Below are 6,136 nucleotides of genomic sequence, written 5' to 3' on the forward strand. Positions count from 1 at the left end.
CATTAACCAATGTGTATATACTTATGACCTAATTCTTGCTTGTTGTTTGCACTATTGAGAATATTTAGGTCCTGATCCTGTACTGAGATCAGCAAAGAATTTGTCTTTTAGCATCTACAAAGGAGCTTGCAAGATTTTAATTACATACCACTGCACTCCTTTAAAGCAGATCAGTGTTACTAGCTGCATCTACACAAGATGCTGACTGCACAGTAGCTCATTACTACTGCACAGTAGTGTTGCATGGCACAAAGCATCATGTAATACTACTGCACAGTAGTGATGAGTGACTGCACAATCAGCATCACCTAAAAGCTGCTCAGCGATGCTACTGTGCAGTAACTCCTGGCACTGCACAGTCATTTAGTACTTGTGTATACAAGTACTAAATGACTGCGCAGTAACAACTATGCAGTCAGCTTCTTGTGTAGACATGGCCACTGTCCCCACTTTTACTGGTGGTAAAACTGATTTGGGGAAATTAAGTGACTTAGTGAATAGGCACAACTAGAATTAGAATATGGAGATCTGAAGCTCCAGCTTAGTGTGCAGTCTGCTCAACCACTCTGGTTCTCTTAGGCTACAAACAAATGCTGCATTTATCCTGAGACAAAGCGCAATTATTCAAATGTCTCTGTCTGTTGTCCTAGGAAAAATTCTAAAAAGTTTCATGGGAGAAGAAACTGCTAACAGTTTATTCTTGGGACATTGCAAAGTCTCTCTGAATGGCTATCCCAGGACTGCATAACTGAATTAAGAGCAGAAAATGGCAGTGCATTCAGCCACTCATTAACCCCTGATTAAGAGGGAATATCCCAGGATATTTCTGTTCCAGGACAAACACGGGCATGATATGTCCAGGGACAAGTGCAACATCGATTTCCAGTCTTAATGTGATATTATTTCCATGAGTAATTCAGGCTTCTAAAGCATGAAACCCTTTAAGCCAGTGTAGATGAATTGTGCATTGGGAGCTGTTCTAGATCTAGTAAGCAAGGAGTTAACTGCTTCCATGTTAAAATCCTACACCTCAGCTCAGGAGCCGGTTGGAATTAAAGAGGCAAGGTACTTGCCTTAGGATGTAGATTGCTGCTCTCCTGTTAGTTAATGAATAGGTAATTAGCAAGGTGTGCTAGTTGCAACAGAACTCCTTGTAAAGAAAGAACGTGGCTGATCTAGCTGGTATATATTACACCTGACTTAAGAAACTACACCTGAGCTCAGAGTTCCCTCCAGCCTGGTCAGCCAAGGGAAGTTTTAAACACAGCTCCCTTCTTTGAAAAGACAGGGCAAGTCTCTAGAATGGAGTGGTAAGACTGGCTTTGTTTCAACTTAACTGGTTTTTCCTGTATTTGTGTAAAAGCCTTTACTGGTTGCTGTCAGGCAGCAGCTGCAGGTGTTTGCTGCTTGCAGGATACTTAGTGAATCAAACAGTTCTCCGAGCTGTTTCTGTAGTGTCTATGTTCTACCTGACTTTTTTTTTTTTTGCCTGTGATCTTCAATGTTTAAGAGTCTTCACTGTGGGTGTAACTATATTAACTAGGTCACTACTATCCTAGAGTGCTTCCAGGGTTCTAATTTAGTGAAACTGCACTACTGAAGACCTCCAGAAACAGGCAAGTTCCTCTCCCAGGATTCCACTTAAACATATGGCTAAGATTTCTAGTACAATCTTGATTGACTTTGACTGACTATTATGTGGCCCATTTTTACTGTATCCTTTGCCACCTTTCTGGGGTATCATTGAGTCAGTGCCCCAGGCTGGTGCTGAAGGATCATTATGCTTTTCATGGTAAGGTGGACAGACTGACTACTAAAGGTCATTCATTTCTCCCAGCACTTCTTACAAGGTAAACAGACTTATATTCTAGCCATAATCTGTCACTGCTTATTACAGTCTGCTTCCTTAGGAGTGTCCCTTCAGGCTCAGTTAGAGGCATATTTGTTCATTTTTCTCTTATATTCTTTCAAATGGTGAACGTGAGTCAATAAATAGCTTCCATGTTTCACACCAGAAGCAACCATGTTTCAGTAATGGATGAAGTGAGTATTTAATAAAAAATCTGGGATTCTTTTTCTGTAAACCTTTGTCTATATAAGTTACAATTCTAGAAAAGGCGCAATTCATAAATGTGCTTTCTCATCGTACCTTTTTTTTTAATTTAGACTTCTCACTTGGTAAAACAACTTATCAGCTTCCTACACATGGAGATGCATATGGAGGGAACTCTACAATCTATGCCATGTTTTGTGGGTGTATTACCATAGCCCCCTGCACATTTAGAGATACTAGAGGACTCTGCTGTTATCTGCCTTTTCAGCTCTGAATTGCCCATGGCTGTATAGAATATGGATGAACAAGTGTTGCACAGCAAAGTCAACATAACTCTGATTTTCTTACCAGTTAGGCCTTTGGAGAAAAGACTCAGGAGTGTGCTGTCAAGATTGTCTCCACCTTGGCTAGCAACAGGTACTGAATATAAGACCACCAAAGCCAAAATCATCAATCTCTACAGCTTAAGCTAAATAGCTGAGTTGTTAAAGACTGGTATCCTCTGTGAAAGGACATAAAGGGGAAGCATGTATATACACTGACTAATGTGATACAATTACAGCAAGAGACTGGTAGTAAATACAGTAAAGTTTCTTCTCTTTCCATTCAATGGCTTGGGCTTTTTGTACAAATTTGAGCCTTCGCAGTCTCCCAGATCTTATAGCTTAAAGACATGCCAAAGACAAAGACAGCTCATGAGACCTCCAGATTTTCTCTGCAGGTACCCCAATACAATCATGCAATTATTAAATGTATTATGACAATATTTCCTGTTTAATTTCTATAAGATGTGCCAGTACACTAGTTATATTTTGTTCAATGAAGACATACTTCACCAGAAAAATGAATTAAAAACCCCCACCTTTCAGAAGATCTTAATTCTGAAAGAAACACAATCATTTTGGGACAAGGCATTACTGTCCAGAAACAATCAGGTGGGTGCTGTTTACCATTGAACATCAGAAATAGATTAAAGTAAAAACAAACAAGTTTTCCAGAAAGGTCCATTCCCTTCCCCATGGGAAAATAATCAATATACAATGAAGAGTGTTAAGGCCTCTTGTTTCTCCTTGTTTCTGTCTGTTTCACAGTATATCTTGTGGGGTTTTGTCCCAACCATTCTCAGATGACTCCAATGTCAAGACTCCCACCACTTCCATGAGGACATTATGCCAGTGATTTGTGTATCCCATGTTTAGAGGTCTTCTAAGTAGCCAAACACTTCCCAAGTATTTTAAATAGAAATGCCTGCCCCTCTCTTTCTTTTCTTCCTTGGCATGTTAGAAAAGGAGTCTGATGAATTTGTAGGACTGCATATGCATGCCTGTAGAAGCTAGTGAGGGAACACACCACTAAAGAAATGAGTCTGACATTTAATTCTGAGAGTGATGAGGCCTGTAGTTATTCCTATAACTCCTGGGGCCAGAACCTGTAAGAATTGGGTCCTTCATTCATAGATTTCATAGATTTTTAGGGCCCGAAGGGACCTCAGTAGATCATCGAGTCTGACCCTCTGCCCTGAGCAGGAAAGAGCACTGGGATCAGATGACCCCAGCCAGGTGCTTGTCCAGTCTCCTCTTAAAGGCCTTCAGAGTAGGGGAGAGCACCACCTACCTTGGAAGCCCATTCAGATTCTGGTAACCCTTACCATAAAGAAGTCCGTCTTGATGTCCAGCCTAAATCTGCTCCCTGTCACTTTGTGGCCATTGTTTCTAGATACCCCAAGGGGCACTCTGGTAAGTGAGCTTTTACTTCTTGTCACGTGGAATATAGCTGTAGAAGGACAGCATGGTCTCACTAAAGGAGAGCTACCTAGAGCACTTTGAATATTACAGTAGAGACCTTCAGCTAGACTTTGTCCACTAGGCAGTGACTGTAGAAAGCAGTGCATGGGAAAGATGTTCATAGAAGGTGGCCAAAGGGACAGACTTCAACTATCTCTGAATTTGAGGCTTTATGTCTAGACATGGCTTGCAATAGCCACACTTGAAGGTGAGGAACATATGGACCTATAGCCAGGTCTGTCTTATAGGATAGTCATTATTATCTGACCAGTCATAGGGGGAACACAGGAAGGTAGGACTGGAAAGGGCATCTTTAGCTGAGTTCAGTATCCAATGGATCAAATGTTGGGGTTATTTGCTAGCAAGCTATTTGATAACCAATAGTACCATGAAATCTGAAGGGAATGCACAGCTGAGGACACACATGACAACCCAAGGGAAGGTGAATTCCAACAGGGGGGATGCCACAGAGCTGACAAACTCTTTGTAGCACTCCCTTCTCCCTCCCAGGATGGTTGCATTCAAAATGGTTTCAGCTTTAGTTAGGCAGTAAGGAAGCTGAGAGACATTGCTGTTTATAGTTGACGTGAAGAGATGGAATTGGATATCATCTGGGTAATGGCGGCACTTCAAGCTACAGTATCTCATCAGCTCCATGTAGACATTGGATGTTGTAAGGTGGGGACTAGGCTCCAGAATGGAAGGCTTTGGAAACAGAGCATTAGTTCCCTGTGTCAGACTCTGGGTTTGGTCTCTGAGGAGAAATCTAAGGCATTTCATAGCTTTATCATCTATTCCTACAGCTACTTGGAACAGTGCAAAAGTGTTTTGTAACACTACCTACAAGCTCTAGAAAGAGGCTCAGAATAATGAGGCTGGAGGTATGGACCTGTCCACAGATAGAAAGATGTCATCTATGAAAGCGGCTAGGAGTGCCTTAGTCTGAAGTCAGAATGAGAGGAATCCAGGATGTCAACTGGCCTTAGAAAGTGGGGGGAGGGAAGTGTGAAGAACTGTTTCTTGTTGCTGCTGGCTTCTTGTGTTGTCCCTTAACCCACCCATCCTCATATGGATCTTGACTTTGAATACATGAATTGAAAGGGCTGGGATTTGGACACCTTCTCTTAACTGCATTTTCCAGACTACAGGTATGCCAGGAAGCCCCCTGGTGGCATCAGCAGTCTAACTTTGGATCAATCATTCACAAATTGTCACAGCTCTGCCATTCAGAGCCAAGGTGGACTCTGTCATATGGACAAAGTACAGGCAATTTTGTATAACTGTAAATTTTGCTGAGTCTGATTAGTCCTACTGGGGGCAAAGTCCAAACAGCTGGCCTCATCCCGTAATGCCAAAGGAAGAAATGCTTTATGAAGCAAGTCATGTTTGCAGCAACTAAAGAAACCAACCCTCTACTGCATGCACCCACTCAAGAACAAGAGACCACATCACAGATACCTAGGGGGATCATTTGACTTGCTACCAGCCTTGCCTGCTCCTTTTATGCCACATTCACCCGTGTATGTCTTTGTACTGATGCATATAGGTGTGGGCACATGCACACGCATGCATGCACACAGCTGACAAACACCCACACAGAGATGCATTTACATGAACGCATGTGCACAAACCTGCATGCATGGGCACACACAGACACTTTTTTTTTTTAATTCTCTATTCCTTTCTCCCGGTGTTTAAGTCAGGTGCGTTTCCTGAAGCCTGCAGCTCCCAGCCTGCCCTTCCAACTGGAGACTCGTGGTCCAGGTAGAGCACTTGATGGCACACCCCGTGGGCCGCAAGTCACGGGGTGAGCTGGGGGATGGCTGAGACAGGATCATCAGCTACGGCGACGCGCGCCAGCCTCTGGCCAAGTGCCCTCGTGCAAGGCGCGAAGACGCCGCCGTCCTGAGCAGGGCAGCGAGGGGAGGGGTCTCAGTCCCAGAGGGAGACCTCGGAGCGTGAGACCAGCGCTGGGGCGGTGCCAGGAAGAGGCGGGGCAGCCCGGGCTCACGTCAGCCCCGGGACAGGGAAAGCGCCCGTGCCGCGCTTTTCCCCTTTAAGGCCCCGGTTCGAACCCCTCTCACCCCAGCGGCCCCAGCTCAGCGTCCCCCAGCTCCCCGCTGATTGGCCCACGGCCCCCTTCCCTCCCCACTCCGACCGACGCAGCCTCTGTGATTGGGCCACTGTCAGAACGGTCTCCCAGTCACTCCGAAACCTCCCGGCTGCCCCGCCGCGGCCAATGGGGAGATGCTGTTTGCGTATCAATCCCGGGGTCGCGACCAATGGGGACGCGGCTGCC

The sequence above is a fragment of the Alligator mississippiensis genome, chromosome 9, assembly GCF_030867095.1.
Source record: "Alligator mississippiensis isolate rAllMis1 chromosome 9, rAllMis1, whole genome shotgun sequence".
In the NCBI taxonomy this organism is placed as follows: Eukaryota; Metazoa; Chordata; order Crocodylia; family Alligatoridae; genus Alligator; species Alligator mississippiensis.